The sequence below is a fragment of the Culex pipiens genome, chromosome 2 (genome assembly GCF_016801865.2).
Source record: "Culex pipiens pallens isolate TS chromosome 2, TS_CPP_V2, whole genome shotgun sequence".
Classification (NCBI taxonomy): Eukaryota; Metazoa; Arthropoda; class Insecta; order Diptera; family Culicidae; genus Culex; species Culex pipiens.
In genome coordinates this window covers 171,388,780-171,399,358 of record NC_068938.1, presented here as the reverse complement: position 1 = coordinate 171,399,358, position 10,579 = coordinate 171,388,780, and the positions used below count along the sequence as shown (strand labels likewise).

Below are 10,579 nucleotides of genomic sequence, written 5' to 3'. Positions count from 1 at the left end.
GCCCTCTTTTCACAGGGGCTTCCTCCAAACTGTTGATTCGAGCACACCTTCATCCATATCTCGTGTGAAAGGGGTTAGACGTTTTTTAGGTTTGAAACAAAAATTTTAAGTTTTTCTTCAGTAGCTTTAAATTGTCCATAAGTTTGATGTTTGGACCGTTTGTGGTGGCTTGTAGAGGAACGGCATGTAATTCCATCGAACACCTAATATTGGCATATCAATCCATTAGCGTACGATGACAGCTTCTACCGATTTCAACCCATATCAAGCAATAGTTTAATGGGAAGTGAGGATTTTGAGATCGACATATTTTTAGATGTTTTCTGTGTTTTTTTTTTTTGACGAAGAACTTTTATAAATTATTATCGATTAACTCAATTTTTGTTGCTTTAAGAATTGTAATATATTTTTTCAAAATCAGTAATATAAAATTATTGGTCAAACTTCACAGAAAAAAATAATGTAAATATGGAAGCTGTAATTTTTGAAGGTTGAATATTACCTCTTTTATGATGTAATTTTACCTCAATTTAGACTGAAATAGTGACATTACACCAGAAAAGTGGTAAAATTACACATTTCCCCTTCCCAGATGTAATATTACCATGATTTTTTTTCTGTGTTGCTATATTGAAGCACCTAACCCCTTTTTGCGCAAAATATCACCCTCCAATTGGAAAAACCCACAAAGCCAATCGTGCACCTTGGCGTAACCAAAACCAGAGGCAGCAGCAGCAGTTCCTCCAAAGCCGATTCCGATCCAGCAAAAGCAACAACCGCGTGTGTGTGTGTGTGTGATGATGATGGGCGGAAAACATACGTTCGAAATCTTGTTGCTTTCTGTCGGCCGACCAGCCTGCTCTGCCAGCGGAAAACCAGAAGTAATACTCAAGTAAGATAAATATAAATATTTCCTCATTTTATAAATATGCAAACATTATTCCCTCAGCCAATCCGTAAACGTGAAGCTCGAGGTGCAGTCTTTGGTTGATCACTCTCATCACTAGTGGATCTCGTCCGGTACGAAGTTTTGGGATGCATTTTACTATCACTAAATTTAAATCAATTTTGAAATAACAGATTCAACGTTAATATTGGTTCCAAAAAATATTCCATTTAAAAATTCATAATTTGAACAAATTAATTCACCCCTCATTCCCCTATAACTCGTCATTAAACTTGTTATGTTACCCAGATTATTTCCCCCAGTTTCAGGAACCGAAACTTGGCGGCGGTTTCTCGGTACTTGTACTTTCATGTTCCGCTGCCGTACTCCAAGAATTGAAGACCTCTAACGCAGACCGCATCCGACGGTCCATCCGCCAGCCAGCCAAGCAAACTTCCTCCCGGGACCAGCATGGGGCACCTGCTTTACAGAGTCTGTCAAGGTGAATAGATTGGATGTTCGACACTTTAGACACTATCGTTGATGATGAAATTTAAGTTTTTGTACAGTTTTGATCAATTTGGAGCAATGGAGTTAGTGAATTTTCACGATTTCGCGGATAGCGTGAAATTCGTGAAATTTACATGAAATTTACATGAAATCTTTGAAGTTAAGCAATTTTCTTAAATTAATAATAACAATTAACAATATTCAACAAATATGTCATCCACAAAACCTAATAATGTAAATTTTATTAATTTTCAATTGAAATTAAAACAGAATATTGCGAATCCGAGTTCGGTTTTTCGATATCTTGTGACGGAAGGGCGGTTATGGTGATGAGCCAGATTTTTCAAGAGTCTGCTAGAATAAAGATTCATCTTTTTCTGTGCCAGATATTGACAGAGTTTGACTTTTATTTTCAATGTATGCCCATTTTAAACAACTTAAATGTACTTAAAATGTTAGAATTTAATTGAAAAAAATCAAATCGAATGTGTTTTCCTTAAAGAAAATGCATATTCAACATCTTTGAGTCCATAAAATCCGTTAAACCATCTGAATTCTACAAAATTTTAAATTAATTTATATCCTCCCTCACTTTCGCCGCTCAGAATTGTAAGGGTTTTCGTCTGCCAGATTTTTTCAGATTTTTTATCGATACTTTGCCAGATTTTACACATTTTGACCTGGTAACCCTGAATGGACCCTTCAAAATCGTTAAATAAGCCATTTCAAAATCTATTTACTTATTAGTTTGTATTTGGTTATTAAACTATTTTTAAATATAAAAAACTTGAGCATGACTAAGACGATTTGGATAAAATTTTGCATAAATTTATAAATAAAATGCTTTTTTTATGAGGCGGGTTCCTTCGATTGCAAATTTGATTTTACATTGAAAACGGAGATGATGTTCTAAGCGGGTTGCAGACTGGATTTCGTCATGTATTTATGATGGTTGGCCTACCTAGGTTACTAAGAAATGTATAAAAGGGAACTAAAACCAATTCTGTCAGGACAGGGCAGGCAGCCAACCATTTCCGAATGTTTTTTCATGTTTTTTTCTACTGCTCAAAAGATGTGGGTTTTTGCCAATTAAAACATAAACAAGTATATAAAATTATAAAATGCGGATTTTCATGAAATCATTTTTGATGAAGGAAAGTTAATTTTTATAACGGAAAAAAATGTTTTTCCATGGTCATTCCATCTGAAGCGGAACAGCATTTGAAAATTACCATCTCCGATTCTGCTCAAATTTGGCAGAGCTGTTGAGACTATCAAAACATGCAAAAATCCCGAATTTCATCCAAATTGGACCTTCCCCTCCAGTTTTGTACCCTCCCAAAAAATCGACTTTTTGGCGATTTTTGAGCGAAACTCCTATCTTTAAACGACGATAACTCAGGAATGACAAATCTTAGAGGGTCGGTCTTAAACTCAATTTTAAAGGAAATTGGACGTGATCAAAATTTGGATTAAAATTATTTTTCTACCTGTACTGCGCAATTGAAAACTTTAAATGGCCGTATCTCAAAACAGCCCTATTTATTTTTTAAATTTGACCTCTCCATCGTATTCCCCGTCCAATTTTACATAAGAATCACTTATCGACAGAGAGGAATATGTTTCGTTCCAGAGATATCGAATTTTAAAGTTTTGAGTATTTGAAATTACCTAAATTAGCTACACCCACCGCATCTGCTAGAAGCACTCAGTCGTGCTGATCAATAACTGCTACCTTGTTCTGTAAGATGAATTATTTTTATAATTTTATACGATTTTGAGATAATCAATACATTGAACAATCTATTTTTTGTTTAAGGAATATTTATTGGGTAATTTTGAACGCACTGTTTTTTCTGATCTCAGTGTCATTATACCATATTAGGTAAAATTTGAACTTTTAATATTTATTTGCAAATGCTACAACGTTTTTACTACACAATTAAAAAAAAACATTTTTCTATTGTTTTCATATTAATCATTTATTCCCACTTTATCAAATTATTTCTTTTATTTGAAGCAAGAACATGGGCCCTGGGCTCTAGAGCTTTTGCCATGTGCGGTAGCAAAATAGTGCCATTCAGCAATAAACCCCAAAATCTGCCTTACGGTTTGAATGATTGAGCAAAATCATATTAAACCGATGTTTATATTGTGAGCCAATTTCATCTGAACAATTGATGATTTTTTTTTTCAATTCTGGTACATTTAATTTCAAAAACGAAACCATAGGTATACTTCTGGTACATGTGGACAGCAGCTGTATTGTCTTCCAAGATTTCGAAATAATTGACAACAAGAAAGATAATTGTTCGGACGGTGTCGAAATCAACACCACTTAATTTGATCTTAATCAGATAATAAATCCGATTAATCTTTGTGAATTTCTTACATTTTTCTGTTTTATGGGTAATTCTCTACCAACTCACACGAAATCGGGAAAAGTTGCCCCGACCCCTCTTCGATTTGCGTGAAACTTTGTCCTAAGGGGTAACTTTTGTCCCTGATCACGAAACCGAGGTCCGTTTTTTGATATCTCGTGACGGAGGGGCGGTACGACCCCTTCCATTTTTGAACATGCGAAAAATGAGGTGTTTTTCAATAATTTGCAGCCTGAAACGGTGATGAGATAGAAATTTGGTGTCAAAGGGACTTTTATGTAAAATTAGACGCCCGATTTGATGGCGTACTCAGAATTCCGAAAAAACGTATTTTTCATCGAAAAAAACACTAAAAAAGTTTTAAAAATTCTCCCATTTTCCGTTACTCGACTGTAAAAAATTTTGGAACATGTCATTTTATGGGAAATTTAATGTACTTTTCGAATCTACATTGTCCCAGAAGGGTCATTTTTTCATTTAGAACAAAATTTTTCATTTTAAAATTTCGTGTTTTTTCTAACTTTGCAGGGTTATTTTTTAGAGTGTAACAATGTTTTACAAAGTTGTAGAGCAGACAATTACAAAAATTTTGATATATAGACATAAGGGGTTTGCTAATAAACATCACGAGTTATCGCGATTTTACGAAAAAAAGTTTTGAAAAAGTTACTTTTTGCGTTTCTCTTTGTTTCGTCGTCCGTGTCTGTCGCGGGTGACCATGAACGGCCATGATCGATGACGACCAACTTTTTCAAAACTTTTTTTCGTAGAATCGCGATAACTCGTGATGTTTATTAGCAAACCCCTTATGTCTATATATCAAAATTTTTGTAATTGTCTGCTCTACAACTTTGTAGAACATTGTTACACTCTAAAAAATAACCCTGCAAAGTTAGAAAAAACACGAAATTTTAAAATGAAAAATTTTGTTCTAGATGAAAAAATGACCCTTCTGGGACAATGTAGATTCGAAAAGTACATTAAATTTCCCATAAAATGACATGTTCCAAAATTTTTTACAGTCGAGTAACGGAAAATGGGAGAATTTTTAAAACTTTTTTAGTGTTTTTTTCGATGAAAAATACGTTTTTTCGGAATTCTGAGTACGCCATCAAATCGGGCGTCTAATTTTACATAAAAGTCCCTTTGACACCAAATTTCTATCTCATCACCGTTTCAGGCTGCAAATTATTGAAAAACACCTCTTTTTTCACATGTTCAAAAATGGAAGGGGTCGTACCGCCCCTCCGTCACGAGATATCAAAAAACGGACCTCGGATTCGTGATCAGGGACAAAAGTTACCCCTTAGGACAAAGTTTCACGCAAATCGAAGAGGGGTCGGGGCAACTGCTGTGTGAGTTGGCGGAGAATTACCCTTATACTTTCCAGAAAATCTCTTGCTTAATTATGCTTCACGAGAGTTTTATTCATGTTAATTCATAATTTTTAACACGATAATTTATCTTAAACTTTTTCTAACGTGTTACTTACAAGATCAATTTCATTTTCCTGCTAACTCAGCGGGAATTCCATTCTGCCCTGTATTGCGAGTCGTTCTTGCGCTGTCCTGTGGGCTAGCACATAAATTCACCGTATACTATTTTGTTTAAATTTTAGGTTAATACAGCAGTTTCCTTATTTTCTAATGATTAATTGGGATGAAATCTTATTTCAATAAATAATCAGGTATCAGTTATTGATCAGCGCGCCCGAGTGCTTCTAGCATATGCGGCGAGTGTAGCTGATTTAGGTAATCTCAAATACTTTCTGTCGATAAGTGATTCTTGTGTAAAATTGGACGGGGAATACGATGGTGAGGTCAAATTTAAAAAATAAATAGGGCTGTTTTGAGATACGGCCATTTAAAGTTTTTAATTGCGCAATACAGGTAGAACAAATTTTTTAATCTAAATTTTGATCACGGAAATGGATTCTACGTCCAATTTCCTTTAAAATTGAGTTTAAGACCGACTCTCTAAGATTTCTGGTTCCTGAGTTATCGTCATTTTAAGATAGGGGTTTCGCTCAAAAATCGCCAAAAAGTCGATTTTTTGGGAGGGTACAAAAATAAAGGGGGTGGTCCGATTTGGATGAAATTCGGGATTTTTGTATGTTTTGATAGTCTCAACAGCTCTGCCAAATTTGAGCAGAATCAGAGATTGTAATTTTCGAATTTGCATTTTTTCTTGCACACTTCAGGTGATATGACCCGTATAACACTTTTTCTGAATAGGTCCCATCAATACCTACAATTTTGCCAAAGATACCAAATCGATCAAAAAATTCCTCCAAAGATACAGACTTTTGAATATTTACGTACTAATTTTGTATGAACATTTTCCAAAGTTGATGACTCAAATTGGCCTTCTTGATCATAAAGTTTAAGCTAAATAATAAAATACAAATAATAAATAAACACCAAATCAGCTGCTCAGTTATCCAAAACACAAATTCGAAAAAAAATAAAAAAGGCTAAATGATATTGAGCAATTCCATGCCAAATAGGGAATCGGTTGTACCCGACTCTCTCCGATTTCAATGAAACTTTGTAGACATGTTATTCTACGCTTATATAAGCCATTTTTATGTATATGAACCCAGTTCCATACGATAATGACATTTGAGAAGGGTGTAAGTGTTTTAAATATTTTTGTAATTCGGAATATAAATATTTCTGTATCTCGAAGCCGTTGCATCGTATCAAAAAGTGGTCTAAGACAAACTTGTAGGAAATTTGACGGGCTTTTCGATAAAAATACACTGAAAGAAAAAAACACTCAACTTTTATGAGATTTTTTGATTTTTAAGTTTAAAAGTCAAATTTGAGGGGGAGCCCACGATTTTTTTTCGTTCAAAATTTTTGTGAAGATAGCCTAAGATGTTACAAAAAGACTCACGAAAAATGCAGGATGGAACATCTCACCTAAAAAAATACAAAAATCATTTACTGAAACTGTTTTTTTGAAAAGTGCTCTAAACGTCAAAATTTTCAAAAACCGAATATGGGAATCGATTCTCCAGACAATTTTACATAAAAGTCTTCATATTGACTACTGTCCTAAGTCCAATCCTTGTGAAGTTACAGCGGTTTTAAAAATAAAAATGTTGAAAAAATAGGTTTTTTTATGGTTTTTGGCAATTTCTATATGACAGACTTGATTTTTCAGTCTCGTAAATATTTTTACCGGAAAGCTCGTCCAATTTCCCATAAGTTTGTCTTTAACCTCATTTCACTTGGATGTATGGGCTTACAGATATAAGCTTATTTATTATCCAGGTTAATTTACTACACTGAAAAAATATGATGTTTTCAGTAATGAGCAATGTAATTAGCTTATTTCTGTAAGCTCATACAACCAATTGAAATGAGGTTAAAGACAAACTTATGGGAAATTGGACGAGCTTTCCGGTAAAAATATTTACGAGACTGAAAAATCAAGTCTGTCTTATAGAAATTGCCAAAAACCATAAAAAACCTATTTTTTCAACATTTTTATTTTTAAAACCGCTGTAACTTCACAAGGATTGGACTTAGGACAGTAGTCAATATGAAGACTTTTATGTAAAATTGTCTGGAGAATCGATTCCCGTATTCGGTTTTTGAAAATTTTGACGTTTAGAGCACTTTTCAAAAAAACAGTTTCAGTAAATGATTTTTGTATTTTTTTAGGTGAGATGTTCCATCCTGCATTTTTCGTGAGTCTTTTTGTAACATCTTAGGCTATCTTCACAAAAATTTTGAACGAAAAAAAATCGTGGGCTACCCCTCAAATTTGACTTTTAAACTTAAAAATCAAAAAATCTCATAAAAGTTGAGTGTTTTTTTCTTTCAGTGTATTTTTATCGAAAAGCCCGTCAAATTTCCTACAAGTTTGTCTTAGACCACTTTTTGATACGATGCAACGGCTTCGAGATACAGAAATATCTATATTCCGAATTACAAAAATATTTAAAACACTTACGCCCTTCTCAAATGTCATTATCGTGTTGAACTGGCTCCATATACATAAAAATGGCTTATATAAGCGTAGGATAACATGTCTACAAAGTTTCATTGAAATCGGAGAGGGTCGAGAAAAAAGTACCTGAAAAATTCCTGTTTTGGGCTGGAATTGCTCTATTAGAGAAAATCAGTTCTAAGCTTACCGTTGTGGAAGCATACAAAAAATATTATGTGAATTTAAAAAAAAAAGATTTTCTATTTTCATCCCACCAAATTTGTTCAATTATGCTAATTATTTACCAATTTAGACCACGTTTCACGGAATCAGCACCATTTTCATCTAAAATTCAAACTTCAAAAAAGCAGAATCTTTCTGTTTGTATCTCCATGTTCAAACCCATGTTACCATGCTCAACTGATGCCACCAACCACACCGTCGGTGTCATCGTCACCGACCGTGTAATATTATTTTTTGATTCTTAAAGTGAGGCGGAAAAATAAATAAATAATCGCTTCCCCCACTTTCATTCCATAGCTCGCGCCGATTGCCTTGCGCTTATGATGATGGTCTCTTTTTCTCCCCATCTCTCGTGCCAGATCACACCAAAATAGAACATTTCCTATTATAAACATTGTAACGCTTACTGGTAAGTCACGCGTAGAACAGGGACTGGATTGGGAAGTGATGCTGCCCACCCCTTGTGGGGGGAAAAGAACATGTTTTCCTATCGGCCACACCCCCTCACCCCACCCACTTTTCGATTGAAACACCACCGGCTGTGTGGTGTGAAAAAGTGAAAGTTATGCTTCTTTTTTCAAAGTTATGCTTTAATTATAATGTTTAAAATCGTGGAAAAAAAAATTACTTTTATATTTTTAATCTTAATCGATGACTTTTTTGTGGGATTCTAAACAAGCTTCAACTGAACTACAAACTGGAAATTATAAAAGAAACCCAAATCAGCTAAAAGAAACGTTTCTTTTTTTTTCATTCCAGCTGGGCACAACCCATCAAAGTTTCCAAAGTTGATCAAATATGAAAGCAAAAAGGGGAGGAATATACCGCACGATGAAATATATCGAACCAACCGCACCAGAGCTCTGCACAGACCACGGCGATAAACTAGGAAGCAACTGTCATCACGAACGTCACTCAAATTTATCACTTAATATGAAATTTATGCCTGCCACAAACTTGTAGTGGAGGATCGTGCTCGGTTCGGCCATATTTATAATTTATATTTCGAGCCACAGAGAAAGAGTGCAGAGACAAGGAACCTATTTCACATGCAGTTGAATTTAATTGGCAGATTGATATTTCCTCTCGAGTTGCAGCAGCAGCAAAAGATGAAATGTTTACCCGCCCAAAGTTTGGAGACGGACATCATCGAGAGGAGTCTTCGTCGTCAGTTTTGGTGCTTCTTTTCTAGGAATGTAGAAATATTTATGCAAGCCACAACACGGAGACCCTTAATCGGATTGCGTAACTCTATTTATAAATGTTTGCGTTTTGTGACAGAGCGCGATACAATGTTGCTATGCGAGTCATGAATGAAATTTGAACCTTTGATCATAATTGAAAAGTTTAAGTTTACTTTAAGAAATTGAATTTCAATTTAATTTTAGACATTTTTTCACTGATTTTTTTTTTTGTATGTTTTTGTATATTTTCTTTCTTTTTCTTATTAAATTTTAACGTCTTGCGATAAGACTATAAAGTCTAATCGTTTCTTTAATATTCTTATTTAAAAGAGGGCTGTTTCACGTCACGACCGAGCAACGTAGCCTAGTGGTAACGCTTCCGCCTCGTAAGCGGTAGATCGGGGTTCAAATCCCGGCTCGGACCAACACAACTGGTGATCGTTTCTCTTCTGGAATCGATTGCTTAATAAAGGGAAGGTAGTGTCTTAAATAAAACACAAACCATTTTATAGTTTTTCAGCTGGGTAAGAAGGTAATTTATTAAAACAAAAATGATACAGTCATGCCTCGGTTTAGCACTGTAAATGGAGGATGCAACACCGAAGCGTGCACAACTGAAACACAGAGCTTATGGGATTTTGTCTATATGGGAGATATTCGCTAAAATCGAATGAAAAATCATGCAAACATAAAAAATTATAGTTTGTTGGAATTGGGATGATGGTAGCTAGCCATTGTAATTGTAGTTTCGTGAATATTTTCACAAAAATACGTATTTTTCCTGTATTTTGAAAATGCAATTTTTTACTCTAAAAAAACTTTAAAAATATTTGTTATTTCAATATGGGAATCAAATGATTGTGTTTTCGTCATACATTTCGAATGTAATAAAAATTTTTGAAAATACTGAAAATTTTAACATAACTGCGTATTTTTGAAAAATATACTCAAAATTTCAGTTTTTTGCAATATTGGTATCAAATAATTTGGATTTTTTCATACATTTCGAATGTGATAGCAACATTTTTTGAAAATACTAAAGCCGTTGCAAATATTTTTCAAAGTTTATGTCCCTCGGCTCTGCCCAAAGTCTGGGGGAGGGGGGCCAAAAAAAATTTTAAAAATATAAAAATAGAAATTACAAGCCTAGGTTTCAACATTTGGATGAAAAAAGTGTTTTATAATGCTTTTTACAGGCGTACAGTTGCTTCCCAATCATTATTTTTGAAAGTATCAAGGTATATTGACGGATTTTCTTCCCAAATTTTTTTTTGTATGCCTGTACATTGGTATTTTATGAAATTTAAAATGTTTTCAACGGAGTTCAAACATGCTAAATATGATTATAAACGCGGGAAAATTCATTTTAACTGGTTTTCAGTTGGTTAAACTTTAATTTTCATTAAAATTTTGAAGTTTTTCGAAAAAAAGGGGGG

General features: G+C 34.1%; 1 long non-coding RNA gene across 1 annotated transcript; it reads left to right on the top strand.

The window, feature by feature from the left end:
- Positions 1-660: 660 nt before the first annotated feature.
- On the top strand, positions 661-9,284 carry LOC120428186 (uncharacterized). Its single transcript, XR_005607052.2, has 3 exons — positions 661-1,020; positions 1,210-1,388; positions 8,719-9,284. It is a non-coding gene; the product is annotated as an uncharacterized LOC120428186 (long non-coding RNA).
- The last annotated feature ends 1,295 nt before the right edge of the window (positions 9,285-10,579 follow it).